General features: G+C 40.5%; 2 protein-coding genes and 1 pseudogene across 2 annotated transcripts in view; all 3 read left to right on the forward strand.

Moving 5' to 3' along the window:
* The window catches only part of LOC118215092, an 800,072-nt gene that overhangs the window by 215,708 nt on the left and 561,964 nt on the right, over window positions 1–22,400 (forward strand). The gene's annotated exons all lie outside the window — the stretch shown is intronic.
* Window positions 5,916–6,043, forward strand: LOC118215855 (annotated as a pseudogene).
* Window positions 19,944–22,400, forward strand: part of LOC118215097 (NLR family CARD domain-containing protein 3-like) — a 151,156-nt gene continuing 148,699 nt past the window's right edge. Inside the window, exons 1-2 of the mRNA XM_035395534.1 lie at window positions 19,944–20,069; window positions 22,077–22,201. The gene's annotated coding sequence lies outside the window, so the exon portion shown is untranslated. The remainder of the gene's footprint in view (window positions 20,070–22,076; window positions 22,202–22,400) is intronic.

Raw genomic sequence — 22,400 nt, forward strand, 5'->3', positions numbered from 1 at the left:
CATTATATATTATATTAATCCCAGGTCTGTTTTGTGCAAGAATTGACTTGTGAAATGAAACCAATTGATACAAAAAGGCGATAACATCGACAATTAAATATAAAGATTAAGTACTTACCGGACAACAACATAAAAATGAATACTTGAAGCTCATTTTGTTAATTGTTTGCAGTGTTTCGTCTTTTTCAGTCAGCTGAAGTAATAGTGATCAATGATGAATTGGTTGCAAATTTCCAGCGTACATGTACGTCTGTGACATCATTGTGAAGATAAAAGAGATAATTTACAGTGATTCTTGTTTCACTGTGACGTCGGTTATTTTTGCATTGTGTAGCCTAGAAATGTTCGATACCTTAGGTAACTAGTGTGTAAACAAACAAGTTTCGTTAATAAACTTAGTTACCGAATTACTACTAGCTTGTACGTTTCGACCCCATAAGTGCTATGACCAGCATTTTATTGTAACCAAATAAAATTGTGTTCAAACTCAAATTTACATTTGAAGGACATTGTTCTTGACATCTCGACAGCATTAAAGCAGCCTACACGCTCGCGACATATTTAATACCGTTAAATGCGCGCCTGCATGGTTCGAATTCACGGGAGCTCGGGAGCTACTGGCCTCCTTACTGGTCGGGGCATCCCTACAGAAATCCAAGGCGGATCTACGTCTGTGGGTCACTGTGCCGCATGTCATCGACGGCAGTGGGTAATTTTCAGCCTCCGACTCTGCACTGCAGCGAATTTACTACATCCAGCCTCCGAGTAAGAAAGAAGTATTAACAAAACACATAAAACCGAACATAAACATATACAACTGGATAGACTGAAGGGGATTTATTGATCCGTACTCGCCGAATTTGGTTGTTATGAAGAGATATTGTTACTTAGCGACAGTTCCTAAATATGGTGTTAAAAACTAATTCCGGAATCCGGCTGTTTAGAAACAATAATAACACGTTGCGTTCTAAAAGGTCATTCATTTAAAAGGGAAGAGGTGACGCAGAGTGAATCAAATACAGGCTACGTTTAAACTATGGTGCTTCCAATCAGTTGATTTGCGAAACTTAGAACGGCTGGCAACGATTTGAGTTGGAGTTTGACCAAGCAAAGTACCATAGGTGATTTGTGACATTTCGATAAAACGCAGCTGGTACTTGACGCTTAGTCTGGGGTCACGGGTTTTCCAAAACCGGATATATATAGCCTTTTAATGAAACGTGAATCAGTATACACAACGGAGACTGTAAAATCCTTAATACATCAGTCTAATAGTTTTCTGCTAATAGTGTTAATATTATTTTTTTTTTTTTTGTTTAATATCAAAAACGAATCGCTTGCAAATAAATGGATTATGTGTAAGAGTCGTGTTGCAGAAATGCATGATTTCAGGCTGACACCTAAAAAGAAAATCAGGGGCAGAAAGTTAGGACACATTTTCTGAGGGCGACTGGTCCATCTGTGATTTGGTCCTAGATGGCAAAGCAATTGCTCCTTAATTTCCATCATTTACAATGTTGCTCCTTAGGGCAGATGGCATAGTGATTATGCCAAATTATGGCCATTCCTGTAAAACAAAATGCAATGCAACACCACACAATGCACAACAGTTGCTTCACTAGATGAACACTACATTTGTTATCATTCTGTCACTATTAATCCATGCCAATTTAAAAACCACTACTTTGCATTATATCATCACAGCCACATATCATTTTTAACCATTAAAAATGACATGCTGTCTGTTCCAAGTAAAATGCTTTACAGTTCACCAAAAACACATTGTCCTCTGTGGCCGTTCGTGCAGAAGCTGGACAGGATGCTAACCCTTGTGCATGTCAATGTAAAGCTGTGTAGGAACAGCTGTGCGCTGAGCCACCACTGTTTAAAGGCCCTGTCAGTCAGAGGAACACAGTCCAGTCAGCAGCTGCATCTAATTAAGTAGTCTGGGGACATTGATGATTGCTGAGGACAGAAGTACAGCAGTTGCTTTTTATAAAGGAGGTTGAGGCCTGACTGCATTCCAGATTTATATTTTAGAGGTATAATTTACAGGTTACACATTTTAGTAAAATCCACGCCACCAGCCAAATACAAGTAATTCCACTCTTTAAGGTTTATTGGTTTAATTGTTTTGTGTACAAATGGCATAAAAGAAAAAAGAAGAAATAAAACAACATTCTTAATCGATTTTTCTGTATGTTTTGCCTAACAATAATATCTGGACAATACGGAATTATAATAATAATCTCAGCCTCCGGTACGCCTGCTGATTGCACAGACCATTGCTCGCAAAACCTGTTCTGATGAACAACCGACCGTGGCAGCAATGGCCCAGTGTGCATTTAAGGATAAGCATGCATACTACATGTGATTTTAATTTTCTGTCAAATCCTTCCATTTTAGCAACAGCAGCATGAGAAAGGTTCATGAATGGTTAATCGAAAACCAAAATAAGTACTGCCAGTGTTCCAAAAGAAAAAAGAAAAAGAAAATTATCTATTTTATTCTAAAGATGAATTTGTTGAGCTGTATTTTTTCCAGTATATATCTGATCACATATTATAGTGCTACCAATAATACTGTGTAATATACGTTATTAATATCAGTACATACAATTCTGTCATTCTATTAACAGAAATAATAGGATTGACATATGATACTGAATAATGCCTAAGAGAGATGCAATACATTTTTACAGTATGTATCATTAATGCATTTATTAGAACTAATATATAAACCTGTAATTTTTGCAAATAATTTGTCAAGAAGTTAGATTAGAATACCGAAGTTCACTGACCTGCACCCTCATTGCTCTTTTAAAAGGATGAAATGAAAGCCGAAAGCAGAAGTAGATGCATTTTGGTTTTTATTCAGCTCGTCCAAACCAAGGGAACACAATGAGATCTTTTTCGAATGTGATCACATTCTTACAGTCCTATACTCCATCACCGTTAGACCGTAAGTCTCACCAGGAAATAAACAATGGCCCCTTCCCTTCGGGCTATACCTCTGATGAATACCTTTACTGATAAACGCCTGGAGAAATGTAGTCAATTTATCGTATTTGTGGATTTATGACAGCTTTCCACCCCTATGTCAATATTAAATTATGTTTAAAAGTACATTTTCAGGATAAAGAGAGTCAACTATAGAATATGAAAGCAGCCACGTCGAAAAACATTTTTAGTGTCAATGAATGGTGGTTCTTATTTTACTGTGTAACATAAGTCTGAATGAATTAGGATTAAAACAGTTGCAAACACACACACACACACACATGCATTCACAGACACACACACACACACACGCACACACACACACCATAACCCACCATATTAGCAATGTAATTTTTTATTGATTGACAGAGTTTCGGCTTGTGATATCTATAATTATGTATGAATGCCTTTAAATAAGAAGTACCCCCCATGTTCTTTAAAGAAACATCAGCAAAATAGCTCATATTGGACATGACAGCTTTAGCACAGAGCTCTGCCCCCCTGCACTCCAGAGAGTGTTCCTTTTCAGGAAAGGGCTGCATGATCCCATGAACCCCCGCCGCCCCACCCCTCCAGCCCACCCCACCCCACCCCACCCCACCCCCCAAACTCAATGCCTGTTGTGTGGAACTGTGAAGGCACTACGTGATAAAGCCTGATCTCTGCCGTAAGACCAGCAACCTGCTTTCCTTTCGGCTGCTTTTCAGCTCACAGCCCCCTGAGAAGACCGAGGAGAATGGTGGCCAGCTACACCACCTACAGCGTTCCCTTCAACTGACTGCCTTTTTCCTCCCTCTGGACACGGTATCAGGTTTAATCTTTTTTAAAAGCTTGATTTTTTTAAATCTTGAGGACCTGAAAACAAGCGAGCAATCTGTTTGACTTGTAGCTATATCTCCTGAACAGAGCCTCCATTAAGACCAAACTGACCTTATAACAAGCAATTAATCAATCAATCAAATTTTATTTGTATAGTGTATTTTACAGCAGTTGTCACAATACGCTTTATAGACAACCTTGGCGTAGACCCCCACAGGACCAAGCCTAAGGCAACAGTGGCAAGGAAAAACTCCCTGTGGCAGATGGGAAGAAACCTTGGAAGGAACCAGGCTCAAGGGGGAAACCCATCCTCCTATGGTCGGCTCAGGGTGCCGACTGGTGACCAGCATGTCAGTCAGTTTTACAGGGTTCATAAAGAGGCTCAGATGATGGATGGGGCCGGGTGGCGGTGGTGGGGAGCAGCAGGTGGCGACGGAAGTGAGCAGGGTGGAGGCAATGACGAAAGAGGGGCTGGACCGCAGTGGTGGGGGAGACCAGACGACAGCACTCTCGAAGATTGGGGCAAGAGCCCCGCCGGCAGCGTGGGGAAGGAGGTAGAAACGGCAGTTAGGGAATTTGCAATAGATAGTGGCAGTGGTATGAATTGGGGGGACCCCGCCAGGAATAATATATGGCTGCATAGATACTAGGACAGGGATGGAGAGCCCATGCAGTCATGAGGGGGGACAACCATACCCACCTATCAAAAGCTAGCCTATGTAAAGTCGGGTCACAAAAAAGCCTACTTTTTCTACATGATTTGGTGGATTTTATTTTGATCGACCTATGTTTTGGTAGCAATATTTTGTAGTGTAATACAATTTAATTTGGGGTATTCGGTATCAAAATACATTTTGATGCATTTTCTCCCAAAAACTGAGGAAAAGTCAAATTTTGACTTCCACACGGCTCAGACAAAAAAATATTTAATATGCACAACTATCTATCCATCGCACGTTGAAGAGACACAAATTTCTAGGGCAATACTCGCCGTGTGAAAATCAATTTGTTCGGATTTTTTTTCTTAATATTAAGTTTAATATACACGGGGTGGAAAAGAAAGAAAAAAACACGGACAGAATGGCTGATTTAATATGGACGCTGTTTAATAAACACCGTTGATTAAATTTAGAAAAATATTCACAGAAATTAAATCCACGGATGGTAGTCCTGAACCGTCACTTTAATTATGTATTACCCACGTCGCTTTTATTTATTTAGCTTTATCTTTTGTTAAACCAAGTCGGAATTCTATGTGTTAAACACAGGATTAAACCTCTAGACCAGAATTGTGTATCGTGCGTGCGTGCGTGCGTGCGTGTGTGCATGCGTGCGGCTGTGGCCAGCTGTGTGTTAATGTACTGTGGGGCTATGTGCATCAGTGTGCTGTGTGTGTGCTCTGTATACAACAACAATGAGCATCTTCAGTGTGTCTACCAGTGCATTTCTTTGAAATTGCACCTCCATCCTCATGCTAAATGGAATTTAATAAAACCATTATGTACCGTGGAAGGAGCTGGAAATGGACAAATGTATCAGAGTATTTTTTTGACGACTATCAGATCTGTGAGTTTGTTGGAATACTGTAAACACAAAGCAGATGCATTCTGCTACCTGGTGGCCTTGTGACAAGGGACTGAACAAGGGACTGAACTCCAGAGGTTGAGTTTCAAGGCAGAAGTTGACAGGTTCTCATGAGTTCACTGAACTGAAATTAAATTACAATGTAAAAAAAGAGAAAAATTACAGAACCATCAATGTCGTGCCTCACCTTGTGTGCAAAGTGCAGTGGGTCCATCTTGTTTTTGGTATCCTTGAATATAAATGACAGCACTATTCTCTCCAAAAAATCTATTGCAAGTGATGTCAGAGTGATCATGCTGGCTTTTTAACACGATTGGACAGTACTATGCTTTATAAGTATGTGGTCACAGTGTAACATCGATCAATGAAAGGACACTGATTGACTATGCATAATCCCATCAATATACATACTGTTCTTGATTGTTAAAACATCGTCTGGATCATTTGTGAAACATAGTACTTTACAGCCATATCTCCTGCAATGCTTAAAACATGAGAACAACTGTGGAGTTTGCTTACGGCCACACCACCCTGAAAACCCCGATCTCGTCTGATCTCGTCTGATCTCAGAAGCTAAGCAGGGTTGGGCCTGGTAGGTACTTGGATGGGAGACCGTGTGGAAATACCAGGTGCAATAAGCTCCCCACCCGGATGCTAGGGCGCATGCTCGTGCAGCGACCATCAGTAAGTCACATCTGGCTTTGTGTTTGTTTGCTTATTTCTACGCACTGAATGCAACAGCCCGAGAGATCAATGCGTGAGAAGCAAGGTGTTGACTTCTTACGCTGTCCTGTTGCTATGTTTTAATGCAAAACAAAAGCATGGATTTGACAGCTTTGTTTTTACTGTGGACAGCGTTCCACCTCGTGGAAACTCTGAATGAGTTGCCCAAACCCAAAGCACATCCAATACTGCAGAGATTTTCTCCTGCAGTGGAGTAACCTTCGGGTCAACAACCCTCCCTCGGATCTAATCTTCCCCAATCTCAACTGTTTTGCTGATCAATCAAGTGGAAAAGGGGAATTTACCGGTGAGTTACCCCGCAAGACAAGGAAGCGAGGTAAGCGGGGTGGCGTACGCCAAAGACTGAGAAAGCAATCTCTCTCCCGCATTCCCCTGCCTTCCATCATTCTATCAAACGCACAGTCTCCCCGTAATACAACTGACGAGTTGCAAGCCCATGTACGATTTCAGCATGAATTCAGAGACGCGTGTTCACTGGCGATTACAGAGACATGGCTTTCGGACAGAGATTTGGACACTGAAGTGGCCATTGACGGGTTTGGTGCGCTCGTGCGCCTCGACCGAGATGCCGGTGTGACTGGCATGTCGCGAGGTGGAGGGGTCTGCCTATACGGGAATCAAAGATCAAAAATGTTCTTGTGAGAGAAAGACTGTGCACTAAAGATGCTGAACTGTTGTCCGTGTCTCTGCGCCCCCCCCCATATTTGCCCCACGAGTTTCCCCAAATATTTGTCACGGTTGTATACATCCACCCAAAAGCAAAGAGGCTATACTGCAAGTAGCCCAAAGACTGCAATCTATATCTCCCAACGCTCCAGTTTTAGTCCTTGGTGATTTTAATCACTGTTCTTTGAAAAAGACTTTGAGAGACTTCCACCAATACGTTACATGCCCGACCAGACACAGCAAGACGCTGGACCTGTGTTACGGTTCTATCAAAGGAGCGTACAAAGCTCTCCCCCTTCCCCCGCTGGGTGGGGCTGACCACAACTGCGTCCAGCTCATCCCGTCGTATCGCACTGCCCTGAGGAGGGGAAAAACCCTCATCAAATGGGCTAAGAACTGGACTGATGATTCCATCCTGAGCCTACAGGGCTGTTATGACTGTACAGACTGGGGTATGTTCAAGGAGTCCTGTTCTGACATTGATGATCTTACTGATGTTGTCAGCTGTTACATTTCATACTGTGTGGACAAGGTAATCCCTGATAAGTTTCTGAAGGTGTACCCAAAGAGTAAGCCATGGGTGACAAAATCACTTAAGGTGTTGTTGAATGGAAAGAGGCGTGCATTTCGGGAGGGCAACCTCTCAGAATTGAACAGGTTGAAAAGTGAAGTGAAATTTGAAATGAGAGCAAAGCAGAGTTACAAAGAAAAAATAGAGCGGGAGTTTGGGAACTACAATTTAGGTTCTGCCTGGGACGATATGAAAACTATTGTTGGCACAAGGAGGTGAAGGAACTCTAAGGTTGTACTGGAGGGTTTCAGATGTGACAAACAGCTTGCACAAGAGTTCAATAAGTATTACCTGAGGTCTGACACCTCCAATTTCAGGAATGTCATTCTAGAGCAGAAAACCAACCTACCTGCCAGCGGTCCCACCCCTTTTGTTGAACGTGCTGTGGTCAATACATTTAAACACTCCAGAGCTAGGAAGAGCCCCGGGCCTGACAGTATAGGCAGCCGCCTGCTCATCTCCTGTGCAGAGCAACTAGATCCCATTTTTCATTACATTTTCCAGCTGTCCCTCAATCAACAGAGAGTGCCGAGAATTTGGAAACAGTACACAGTTATTCCAGTGGCCAAACACAATCACCCCAAAGTACTAAATGACTTCAGGCCAGTTGCCCTGACCTCCTTAGTCATGAAGTGTTTTGAAAAACTGCTGAAAAAAGAGCTCCTTACAGAAACAGAGAATCTTCTTGACCCGCTACAGTTTGCCTATAGGGCTAAGCGAGGGGTAGAAGATTCTATGCCACTCTGCTAAACCTGTTATTATACCTTTAAGGTAGTAAAACACATGCTAGGATTTTATTTGTTGATTTTTCATCCGCTTTTAATACAATTCAACCCCACATTTTAGTAGTAACAACTTTGACCTTGATTTTAACATAGTGGGCTGGATTCTTGACTTTTTAACTGACAGAACTCAGAGAGTAAGGGTGAATGGTTGCTTGTCTGAGGAGATGTCATCATCCATGGGGTCTCCTCAGGGGTGTGTCCTTTCCCCACTCCTCCACATTCTTTATACTGATGATTGCCGCAGCCAGCGTGACAACAGACACATTTTAACATTTGCAGATGACTCTGCTATTGTCAGTCTCCTCCACGCCGATGAAAATGATCATGGTTCTGTCGTAGATGATTTCATACACTGGTGTGATGGGGCATTCCTGCAACTAAATGTGGCAAAGACAATGGATGCTCATTGATTTTAGGTGCAAGCCCTCTGCTCCTCAGAGCACTACCATCAAGGGGCAGGTGGTAGAAGTTGTAGAAACATACAAGTACCTTGGCAGCTTGATTGACAGTAAGTTGAATTTTAACTCCAACACAGAGATGCTTTGCAAAATGGGCTCAGCAACGACTGTTCTGCCTTCGTAAACTGTCAAAGTTCCATGCTGATAAGACCCTCATGACCCTTGTGTACAAATCCTACATTGAGTCTGTATGAACATTTTCTGTAATCTGCTGGTATGGCAATCTTAGCGTCAACTGCTCTTTCCAAAATAGTGAAAGTCAGCAGTAAAATCCTGAGTGTCCAGTAAAGTAACCTCACTGACCTGTATAACAGACAGGTAGTGCGGAAGGCTAAATCCATCCTATCAGTCAGCTGTGAGGCTCATCCATGCACCTCAGTGTGGTGCCTTAAGCGAATGAGCCATCCAGCAGCCCCAAGCCTACTTTCAATAAAATTACAATTTATCAGCATCCATAAGAAATGCTAACTACCATACAATGTGCCAAATAATCAAAGCAGGCACACAAACTAGACAGGAAAACATAGGTCAGATGACATTTTCCCACTGTAACAGACATTAGTACAATATGCACCAGGGAAATACCTACTGCACAGCATGCAGAGGCATTCTCCAAAGACTCACTAAGTTGTCTCAGTCTTGATAGTAGTTTCTAAGCATCACACCTCATAAGGTCACATCTCACAAGCATGAAGTCTCTGTCTGTGGTCACACACGTTTGTTACCTCAGTAATTAGGCCTCACAGCACACAGCACAACAGCACAGTATAGTGCCTGGAACGGGGGTGGTATATCCCCATTGTGGGTGCCAGAGCTTTTTGGGTCCTCTCAGGAGTGCACTCGGGACGGCCCTGAGCTGCATTCCATCCTCCCCGTAGCTCTCCATCGCTCTTCTCCCTCATCGCCACGGTAACAGGGAATGTGGAGACTGGGGCAAGGCCACAGGCCTAGGCAGAAGTGGCCAGGATTGCGTACAGAAATACAGAAGCATACACTTCCCTTCACTACCTTAAGCCTCAACGCAGCTGTACACTGCAGAACACAACGACATAGCTCAGGAGGTAAGAGCATTTGTCTGGCAGTAGGAGGGTTGCCGGTTCAATCCCTGCCCTGGGTATGTGGAAGTGTCCCTGACCAAAACACATAACCCCTAACTGCTCTGGTGAATGAGAGGCAACAATTGTAAAGTGCTATATAAATGCAGTCCATTTACCATTTACCATTTAGAACACAGTCTGACGTGCATGAATCACTTCAGGTTTCCCATTGAATCTATAGGAACTGAGGTGGAGCAATGAAAGAATGGGCAGTGATTCACTATGTGCACTCATATAGACATGCAAACTGTTCTTTTGATCAATCGAACATTTAATTATTTGCAAAACATTTTAGTTTACAGTCACATCTACTGCAACTATTAAGACATTAGAACACCCTGTGGAGTTCTAGATAAGACTGTTGTAAAAAATAATATTGTAGTTCCTCTAAACAGCCACTAGGTGGTAGCAGTAGTTTAGTTTCACACTAAACTGTTGTCTCGTGTGCTCTCCCTGGTTCGAACCACAATCTCATGTTTGTGCTCTGGCAAACATAATATAATCTACATAACAAGTAAGCAATAATAATTTTGCAGAGTTCTGAGAGCTAGCCTAATAGCTTGTCACTAGACAGATTACAGGAGCTTTCTCTGGTCAGAGTGTCACAGGCATTGGTATGAAGTTTGGCTTTTTGAGCCTTACTGCTGCACCAAGAGTTTAATCAAATTGTCATTATTGCAGACATCATAAATGGTTGCATGTTTTCACTTGTGAGCAAGGACATAGACACTGATGTTTCTTATTCTGAAGGGACCCTTTATGCTGTCTTCAATTATAGATTCAGTGTTGGCTTTTCAACGTCTGCAGACAGAATTGTGAAATTCTTTCTTTATTACGAGTATATGGTCACAATGACCACAATATACATTATTGAAATCAGATTTTTGTGATCAGATTCAGATACACAAAATCTTAGTCAAATAAAATGGTCCATAAATACACCCCCCTCCCTTGTCACAAAGATTTAAGGGCCACTGAATCATAAATGGCTTCTCCTACTATTATTTCTCATTGAATTTGATCATGCGATCTGATTTCATAAGTGTAACTCTGTCCACTGTAACATCAAATAATAGCCACAGATACCCTATGTACAATCATGCAGTTACAGGCCAAATATAAATTATGTTGGTTACAGCTCACTGATACCATGTCAGCTGATGAGATTTTGTGCTTGGTCATTATATTTCATTATAACTGGCCATATTTTAAAGGCCTTTTTTGACAAATCATTGTTCATAATTATGTTGATGTATTTATCAAGTTGGTAACTCAGTTGATTATCGATTGAGTAAACATGTTATTACAAATAAACTGCAGCTGTTTGCACTGAATCAAAATTTCATCTTTTAATTCTAGCAATGACCTGTCGTATAAAACTTCTAGACACAACTCAGAAAGGTCTATAAAATCTGCCAGGCATCAATACAAGGACATGTTAGTGACTCGAAGAGAAAGAATAATTAATCCTCTGCATTTGACTCATTCTAACTACTTTTAGTGGGCAGCCACAGTGCAGTGGCCTTGGCCAAGGGCAATGGCAGGAGTTTACTGAACCTGACATGCATGTCTTTGGTGTGGGAGGAAACCAGAGGACCCAGAGGAAACCAGCACGAATACAGGAACATGCTAGCTCCATGCAGAGAGGACATGAACACCCCCCCCCCCCCCCCCCTTTTGAATGTTTCCTCCTGTTTTTATCCTATTTTTTAATGACAGACACAGATATGATGAAAAACATACAAACAACAAATGACAAGTAACCTTACAAATTGACTTAAAAAGAAAACTAACAGTCAACGATTGGAGATGCACATATCAAAACGTACATACTAACAAACCTTACACCTAAATTTACAAACAAAAATAGACTGTTAAGAATGGAGATAACAAATAGCCTCGTGATAACAGAAACTACTCGCCACAAACAAGCACATATACGGATTTAACTGCTCATGAGGAAGTGAATGCGTCAGCGATTGTGTCAGGGACACTGAGGGAGACAGATGGTTTATTTATTTATTTTTTTTTCTGTCCATCTTTATATTGTGCATCTTGACAAAAGAACATTTTTTACAGTGACGCGGATGTTCGCTACAACTTATTTGCGGGTTTAGCCTACAGATGGTACCAATATATTGAACCAAAAAGGGTGTTAAGAGAAACAGTAGGTCGAAAGAGAAAGTGAAACTGTTTCAAACTCAAACGTCATTTTGAAGACGGAGGACAAAGAGGACGCAGTAAAAAAAAAGGAATACAACTGGACAAAAGAACGGAGTAAGTAGTCTGTTTTGGAGTGGGATGGGGAGAATAGAAGCTAGATGAGAAGGCGTGTTTGGAGGAACAGGAATCTGCAACTATGATCGCAATAGCACTTAATTTAGTGAAATAAAACAGGTAATAAAATGGCGCCCGAGGAGTAGACGAGGAGTAATATGTTTTTTTTCAAATTCCCCATCTGGGACCAAACACAAAAAATACCATTTCAAATGACTTTTTAAAAGTTTTACGTTTATTTTAGCATTTATTTGATGATTTTACCTATTTGGATATGACGGAAGTCACAGGCCTGTCGTCGGCTACATTATGACATCTGCGCTGTAACATAAACAGACCGAACATTTTAACTGTGTGGTTTGTGAAGTCCAAATGTTATTTTTGCTCTGTATTCACACAGTTTGGATTAAGACAAATTAACTTGATGTCTGCTATATTAAAGTCGGTGGTCGGTAGTTCATTCACGTAGCCTCTGGAGCTTGCTGGTCTTCTATTATTTGAAAGGAGGCATTAGCTTCCGTATTCAGGAGCATGATAAAATATGCTTAAAGGATATTCGTTTGCATATTTGCTACCCAACTCTGACTAGTTTCGATTCACAAAGACCTAGTGGCCATGTCCTTACCAATTAATTCTGTTCTATTGAATTCGTACAAGTTTCAATGATAATACATTCAACTACTTTAACAGTAGCAACAACTGCGGTTATAGTTGCATTAAGACGCCGTTTCTTGTGTGAACCACAAGGTAGCAGCATGTAGCTGTGCATGTCGGTCTACTTAAAATCACGAAAGCGTCTGATTTCAAAGCCACCACGTCCAAGCGAATTTACGTTTCGCCTGAGTTGGATTGACGTTGAAATTGAAATACAACATAAATTGTACTCCAGCGATTTCGAATCGAATTACAACTACTTAGAAACGAAGAACACATGATAAAATGACTTTTATTAGGCTACTTAAGAAGAAATAATGATCTACTTTCTTGAATTATTGATTTGGGTCATTTTTTGATGTTTTTTTGGAAGATTTCTCACGAGCATGTTCGTGTTTGTTAAATGTATGTAAGGGGGTTGTTTATGGGTAAATGTGCGGTCGAAACACTGACTGGAAGCATGGGTAGTTGACGTTGCCAAATGTTTTAAAATTTTACATGAAACGCAATAACAGGGATATCAGAAGGCTATAAATTGTTGCTAGCATATCGCATACGCCTACAAGCAAAATACATGCATTCCAGGTGCCTTGATAGAGGTCACAATAATTCGCACCCTTAAAGATTGTTAAAAATAAAATCTAACAGAGTGAAATTTACACCAGAATGTATATAAGACATTAAGCTGATCTCAGGCCTAAGGAACTGTGTTGTCGTCTTCCATGGCTTGCTGCTTCTCTGGAGTATAAAACGCTTATAAAATCTTTTTCTTTTTTTTTTCGAAAGCATCAGACTCGCAAATGAAGAAAAAAATGGTTGTTGACGTTCAGAAATAAGGAAATGGGTCAAAAACTAAACAAAGAGAAATATACGACTTATACGGAAGAGGATTAGGGCCACGTGCAATTTCCACGTGCAAATGAGTTCTGACTTTATTCTCAGAATTCTGACTGTATTCTCAGAATTCTGACTTTAAAATCAGAATTCAAAAGTCAGACTTTAAAGTCAGAATTCTGATTTTAAAGTCAGAACTCAAAAAAAATTTTCACATGTGACCCTAATCCTCTTCCGTAGACTTACTACCTTGAGACCAAAAATTAAAAAGTTCAGAACCAAGAGAGTAGCATCAAACCTGTCCAGTAGAGGGCGGTAGTGTATTTTGGCCCCATACACAGTGAGGTAGGTGGTTCAGGGAGCAAAGAACAATCCAGTGGCCACAGTTGGAGAATTACAGAACTTGGTTGCATCGGGGGTCACCAAGTTTCCAAATCTACAATTACTTGCTACATTTAGATGCTCCAAAATTAGATGCTGCCTCCTTGCGAAAAAAGCTATTTGGAATGGTTTCAGGAAAAATTGTTTTACTGGGAGTAATCGACAGTTTTTGTCTCATCTACTGTGGTCCAGAGAGATGACATTAGAGCTCTTTGGCCAAGCATAGCTGTTATTTTTAGCATTTCCTTTCTGTTAGCTTGAACTAGTCTGTCCATTCTCCTCTGATCTCTCATTAACAAGGTGTTTTTTGTTTATCACACCATTCTCTGTAAACTCTAGAGACTACTGTACTGCATGAAAATCCCAGGAGGGTAGCTGTTTCTGTGATGCTGGAACCACCACATCCGGCACATCAATCATGCCACAGTCAAAGTCGCTTAGATCACACATCTTGTCCATTACAATTTTTGCTCAAACAAAAAACTAAACATCTTCACTATGTCTGCATACTTTATATATTGAGTTGCAGCCACATGATTTGCTGTTTGGTGCAGTAGGCTATTTGCATTAATGAGCAGGTATACCCAATAAAGTGGCTGATATATACTGGATATAGGCTTGATGTTGACTTAGAGATGCGTGTACAGAAACAGGCCTCATACCTACTGTTAAATACAGCAGTGGATCTTTAATGTTATAGGGCTGTTCTGCTTCCACTGGACCTAGGGCCCTTGTTAAGGGCAACAGCATCATGAACTCTACCCAAGTACCAGGATATTTTAGCCAGAAACCTGGTTGCCTCTGCCAGCAGACTGAAAGCCGCTATTGGATCTTCCAGCAGGACAGTGACCTCAAGCACACATTACTATTCACAAATAAATTAATTAACCACAGAAGCCACATTTTGCAATGGCTACAGTCTCCAGAGATGAACTACATTGAAAAACATTGGTTTTAATAGAACAGGGCAGTTATTAAGCAAAGATCAAAAGATATTAAGGATCTGGATGGAGGAAGGGCCTAAGATCACTCCAAATGTGTTCTCCAGTCTTATAAGACATATAAAAATCTCAGTGCCATTATCCTTGCAAGGGGTGGGTGAACAAAGTACTGCAATAGGGGGAGGGTCTGTATAGAGCATGTTTAGGGCATGTTACATCAGTAATTAGGCACCTCAGCACATTTTATTTGACAGCCACATTTACTGCAATTAAGACATGAGAACACCTGTGGATGGCACGTGGGTGGGGGGGACACAGCTGCCTCACAGCAAGAAGGTCACAGGTTTGAATCATAGCTGGGAGCCTTTCTGTGTGGAGTTTGCGTGTCCACACAATTTCCTCCATGTTTCCTCCCACAGTACTAAGACATACAGCATCAGGTTAATTGGACAGTCTAAATCACACCTAGGCAACCTGTCCAGGGTGTATTCCTGCCTTTGCCCAATGCATGCTGGGATAGGCTCCAGCACCGCCCGCAACCCTGACCAGGAATAAGCGGGTATAGATAAGATGGAAGGAATGGAAGACGGTGGATTTTTGGAAATGTCTGTTGGACAAATAACATTGCAGTACCTTTGGACCGCCAGTAGATGATACAGGAAGTTATTTTTCTTGCCCCAATAAACAAGGCAAAAATATAAAATGCATTAAATGGAAATCCAACCCCCCCAAACCTTATGAGGAGTGAAATAATAGATGAGACAGACAAACCAACTATATTAGATATATATTTTGAGACAGAAAAAATTAAAATAAAACTTTTCAAAATAGGGGAATAGGTTTAAGAAAGTAAAGGCAAAATATGGTCATAACATCAGATAATAATAATTACAATAATAAAAATAAAATAAAAATAAATAGAATAACTGTAATAATTGTGTTTATTGGGAAAAAAAAACTAATAATTATTGCAAACCGAAACTGGTGTTGTTACTGTATGTGCAATTATAAGTCTGAGGATGGTGAGTGGTTGCTTATCTGTGTGGTTTTGTGTGTGAGAGTGGGTGCATCTATGTGTGGTCAGGCAGGGCAGTGGCATTCATTCATTGGCACATTTAAGTAGTTAAATATGGGTGCCCAGGTTATACTGAAATTTTTAATTTGTTTTTTCCAGTAGGCTGTCATTTTTTCCAGGGGTATATGGTCTGCATTAAATCTAGCCATTGTGTGGTATTACGTTTGTGTCAGGTTCTCCGGTTCTAGATAGTAGTGATGGTGTTGTTCTGTAATGATGATGATGGTGACGATGACGATGATGGTTGTGACAATGTTTCACGATGCTGTCGACCTTTGCTATGTTGATTTTGTTTTGTTGATGATGACATTGTTGGCTATGTTGTTTACATATAGCTGTTGTATTGTATTTACTTACTCCTGTTCTATTTATATTGGTGACATGTTTGATATTGTAATTGATGTCCCGAAATTCAGCACTTTACTCATGCATGCAATCTATGATTGGGAAGGTCAACCTGGGACCACTGTTGTTCTCCCCGTGTTTGCACCGTTCAGTGCCCCCCACCTCCCAGTACTTTTATTAACAGGAGCGAGCTCGTCTGAGTAAATGTTTCCCTGTTGTAATTACATGAAACACCCATGTGATGGAGCCAGAACCATGACATGACCTTATATTTAATTTTTGCTTTAAAAAAGAAAAAGAAAAATCACACCTTAGGTGTAATAACAAGCGTACACGTTAATAGATTATTTTACTCTGCTTGGATGAGAAAAAGAAACATTTACCACATTTCAGCTTGTGCGCATGCATATTTTGTAATGGAATAGAACAGAAAAGCTGTTTTTCATGCCAGAGGAAGACCTTTCATAAGCAGCTCTGACATGCAGTCATACGAGCGCCCAAGGGGGGTCGCTAGAGAGCGATGAAACACAGATCCCTGTCTGACTGAACCCTCCCGTATCCTGGGCAACACAGGCACCAATCGTACGTCTCCCTGTGGAGCTACCGGCCACAGTCAGCACTGGCACGGTCCGGATTCGACCCAAGGCCGTGAGGCTCATCCATGCACTTCAGCGTGGTGCCTTAACCGAATGAGCCATCCAGCAGCCCCAAGCCTAATTTCAATAAAATTACAATTTATCAGCATCCATAAGAAATGCTAACTACCATACAATGTGCCAAATAATAAAAGCAGACACACAAGCTAGACAGGAAAACATAGGTCAGATGGCATTTTCCCACTGTAACAGACTTTAGTACAATATGCACCAGGGAAATACCTACTGCACAGCATGCAGAGGCATTCTCCAAAGACTCACTAAGTTGTCTCAGTCTTGATAGTCGTTTCTTAGCATCACACCTCATAAGGTCACATCTCACAAGCATGAAGTCTCTGTCTGTGGTCACACACGTTTGTTACCTCAGTAATTAGGCCTCACAGCACACAGCACAACAGCACAGTATAGTGCCTGGAACGGGGGTGGTATATCCCCATTGTGGGTGCCAGAGCTTTTTGGGTCCTCTCAGAAGAGCACTTGGGACGGCCCTGAGCTGCATTCCATCCTCCCCGTAGCTCTCCATCGCTCTTCTCCCTCATCGCCATGGTAACTGGGAATGTGGAGACTGGGACAAGGCCACAGGCCTAGGCAGAAGTGGCCAGGAGTGCATACAGAAATACAGAAACATACACTTCCCTTCACTACCTTAAGCCTCCAAGCAGCTGTACACTGCAGAACACAACGACATAGCTCAGGAGGTAAGAGCATTTGTCTGGCAGTAGGAGGGTTGCCGGTTCAATCCCTGCCCTGGGTATGTGGAAGTGTCCCTGACCAAAACACATAACCCCTAACTGCTCTGGTGAATGAGAGGCAACAATTGTAAAGTGCTATATAAATGCAGTCCATTTACCATTTACCATTTAGAACACAGTCTGACGTGCATGAATCACTTCAGGTTTCCCATTGAATCTATAGGAACTGAGGTGGAGCAATGAAAGAATGGGCAGTGATTCACTATGTGCACTCATATAGACATGCAAACTGTTCTTTTGATCAATCGAACATTTAATTATTTGCAAAACATTTTAGTTTACAGTCACATCTACTGCAACTATTAAGATATTAGAACACCCTGTGGAGTTCTAGATAAGACTGTTGTAAAAAATAATATTGTAGTTCCTCTAAACAGCCACTAGATGGTAGTAGAAGTTTAGTTTCACACTAAACTGTTGTCTCGTGGGCTCTTCCTGGTTCGAACCGCAATCTCATGTTTGTGCTGTGGCAAACATAATAGAATCTGCATAACAAGTAAGCAATAATCATTTTGCAGAGTTCTGAGAGCTAGCCTAATAGCTTGTCACTAGACAGATTACAGGAGCTTTCTCTGGTCAGAGTGTCACAGGCATTGGTATGAAGTTTGGCTTTTTGAGCCTTACTGCTGCACTAAGAGTTAAATCAAATTGTCATTATTGCAGACATCATAAATGGTTGCATGTTTTCACTTGTGAGCAAGGACATAGACACTGATGTTTCTTATTCTGAAGGGACCCTTTATGCTGTCTTCAATTATAGATTCAGTGTTGGCTTTTTAACGTCTGCAGACAGAATTGTGTAATTCTTTCTTTATTAGGAGTATATGGTCACAATGACCACAATATACATTATTGAAATCAGATTTCTGTGATCAGATTCAGATACAAGAAATCTTAGACAAATAAAATGGTCTATAAATACACCCCCCTCCCTTGTCACAAAGATTTAAGGGCCACTGAATCATAAATGGCTTCTCCTACTATTATTTCTCATTGAATCTGATCATGAGATCTGATTTCATAAGTGTAACTCTGTCCACTGTAACATCAAATCATAGCCACAGATACACTATGTACAATCATGCAGTTACAGGCCAAATATAAATTATTTGGGTTACAGCTCACTGATACCATGTCAGCTGATGAGATTTTGTGCTTGGTCATTATATTTCATTATAACTGGCCATATTTTAAAGGCCTTTTTTGACAAATCATTGTTCATAATTATGTTGATGTATTTATCAAGTTGGAAACTCAGTTGATTATCCATTGAGTAAACATGTTATTACAGATAAACTGCAGCTGTTTGCACTGAATCAAAATTTCATCTTTTAATTCTGGCAATGACCTGTCATATAAAACTTCTAGACACAGCTCAGAAAGTTCTATAAAATCTGCCAGGCATCAATACAAGGACATGTTAGTGACTCGAAGAGAAAGAATAATTAATCCTCCGCATTTGACTCATTCTAATTACTTTTAGTGGGCAGCCACAGTGCAGTGGCCTTAGCCAAGGGCAATGGCAGATATTTACTGAACCTGACATACATGTCTTTGTTGTGGGAGGAAAACAGAGTACCCAGAGGAAACCAGCACGGATATGGGAACATGCTAGCTCCATGCAGAGAGGACATGACCCCCCCCCCCCCCCTTTTTGAATGTGGAAAGTGCAAGCTCCATGGAAAATCAGCTCCTGTTTTTATCCTATTTTTTAATGACAGACACAGATATGATGAAAAACATACAAACAACAAATGACAAGTAACCTTACAAATTGACTTAAAAAGAAAACTAACAGTCAACGATTGGAGATGCACATATCAAAACGTACATAATAACAAACCTTACACCTAAATTTACAAACAAAAATAGACTGTTAAGAATAAAGAGATAACAAATAGCCTCGTGATAACAGAAACTACTCGCCAAAAACATTGCGTGATTGTGTCAGGGACACTGAGGGAGACAGATGGTTTATTTGTATTGTTTTTTTAATTTTCTGTCCATCGTCATACTGTGCATTTTGAAAATAGAACATTTCTTACAGTGACGCGGATGTTCGCTACACTCGAACAGGCTTATTTGCGGGTTTAGCCTACAGATGGTACCAATATATTGGAACAATTTAAGTCCCAAACGGAATTGTAGAATTGTTCAATAGGCTTAATACATGTAGACGTTAAAATTAGGCAAATGTCTACATGCAAGGAATGTTTGTCTTTTCTGGGTAACTAATTGACTACAATAAATGAATGCAATCAATGAAAATAAAAAGACTTGCTTGAACCAGTAAACCAGTAAAAAAAATAATAATTAAAAAAAAAAAGAGTCAAAAGAGAAAGTGAAACTGTTTCAAACTCAAACGTCATTTTGAAGACGGAGGACAAAGAGGATGCAGTAAAAACGGAATAAAACTGGATAAAAGAACGGAGTAAGTAGCCTAGTCTGTTTTGGAGTGGGATGGGGGAGAATAGAAGCTAGATGAGAAGGGGTGTTTGGAGGAATAGGACTCTGCAACTATGATCGCAATAACGCGTAATTTAGTGAAATAAAACAGGTAATAAAATGGCGCCCGAGGAGTAGACAAGGAGTAATATGTTTTTTTCAAATTCCCCATTTGGGACCAAACACAAAAAATACCATTTCAAATGACTTTTAAAAAGTTTAACGTTCATTTTTAGCATTTATTTGGTATTTCATGATGATTTTACCTATTTGGATATGACGGAAGTTACAGGTCTGTCGTCGGCTACATTATGGCATCTGCCACTGTAACAAAAACAGACCGAACACTGCGCGGATTGTCAAAATGTTATCTTTGCTCTGTACTCACAGTTTGGATTAAGACACATTGACTTGATGTCTGTCATGTTAAAGTCGGCGGTCGGTATTTAATTCGCGTAACCTATGGAGCTTTCATAGCTGGTCTTCTATTATTTGAAACGAGACATTAGCTTCCGTATACAGGAACATGCTACAATATGCTTAAAGGATATTCGTTTACATATTTGCTACCCAACTCTGACTAGTTTTAATTCACAAAGACCTAGTGGCCATGTCCTTACCAATTAATTCTGTTCTATTGAATTCGTACAAGTTTCAAAGATAATAAATTCAACTACTTTAATCGGAGCAAGAACTGATAAGAACTGCGGTTATAGTTGCATTAAGACGCCGTTTCTTGTGTGAACCTCAAGGTGGGAGCATGTAGCTGTGCATGTAGGTCTACTTAAAAGCACGAAAGCGTCTGATTTCAAAGCCACCACGTCACACCGAATTTACGTTTTGCCTGAGTTGGATTGAAGTTTAAATTAAAATACAACATAAATTGTACTGCAGCGATTTCGAACCGAATTACAACTACTTAGAAACGGGAAACACATTATACAATGACTTTTTTGAGATAAAACTGGGCTACTTAAGAAAAAAATAATGATCTACTTTCATGAATTATTGATTTGGGTCGTTTTTGGATATTTTCCAAGATTTCTCACGAGCATGTTCGTGTATGTTACGGGGGTTGTTTATGGGTAAATGTGCGGTCGAAACACTGACTGGAAGCACGGGTAGTTAACGTTGCCAAATGTTTTAAAATTTTACATGAAACGCAATAACAGGGATATCAGTCGGCTATAAATTGTCACTAGCATATCGTATACGCCTACTAGCAAAATACATGCATCTCAGATACTGACTTTATAGGGGTCACAATGATTGGCACTCTTAAAGATTGTTAAAAATAAAATCTAACAGAGTGAAGTTTACACCAGCATGTATATAAGACATTAAGCTGAGCTCAGGCCCAAGGAACTGTGTTGTCCTCTACCATGGCCTGCTGCTTCACTGGAGTATAGAACTGAGGCAACGCGCTTACAAAATCCATTTTTCATATAAAGCAACAAACTCACAAATGAAGAAAAACAATGGTTGTTGACCTTCAAAAATAAGGAAATGGCTCAAAAACTAAACAAAGAAATAAAGGACTTACTACTGTGAGACCAAATATGAATAATTTCAAAACCCCTGGAGTAGTGTTAAACCTGCCCAGTAGATGGCGGTAGTGATCTTAGCCAATGCACAGTGAGGTAGATGGTTCAGGGAGCAAAGAAATATCCAGTGGCCACAGCATCGGGGGGCCACCAAGTTTCTATTAACTGCTACATTAGATGCTCCAAAATAAGATGCTACCTCCATGCCAAAAGGCTATGTGAAATGGCTTCAGGAAAATGGTTTTACTGGGAGTAATTGACAGTTTCAAGAATCTAAATAGTCTCCTTTTGTCTCATCTACTGTGGTCCTGAGAGATGACATTAGAGCTCTTTGGCCAAGCATAGCTGTTATTTCATTTGTGGCTTTTCTGTTAGCTTGAACTTGTCTGCCCATTCTCCTCATTAACAATGTGTTTTTTATTTATCACACCATTCTCTGTAAACTCTAGAGACTGTGCTGCATGAAAATCCCAGGAGGGCAGCTGTTTCTGTGATGCTGGAACCACCACATCTGGCACCATCCATCTGGCACAGTCAAAGTCGCTTAGATCACACATTTTGCCCATTCTAATAGGTTCGAGTCCCAGGTAGGACACTGCCATAGTACCCTTGAGCAAGGTACCTAACCTGCATTACTTCAGTATATATCCAGCTGTATGGATGTAATGTAAAAAAATATGTGACAATAAAGATGTTGTGTAAGTCACTCTGGATAGGAGAGTTTGCTAAATGCCTGTAATGTAATGTAATGTCTATATTGAGTTACAGCCACA

Source organism: Anguilla anguilla, chromosome 16 (genome assembly GCF_013347855.1).
Source record: "Anguilla anguilla isolate fAngAng1 chromosome 16, fAngAng1.pri, whole genome shotgun sequence".
Lineage (NCBI taxonomy): Eukaryota > Metazoa > Chordata > Actinopteri > Anguilliformes > Anguillidae > Anguilla > Anguilla anguilla.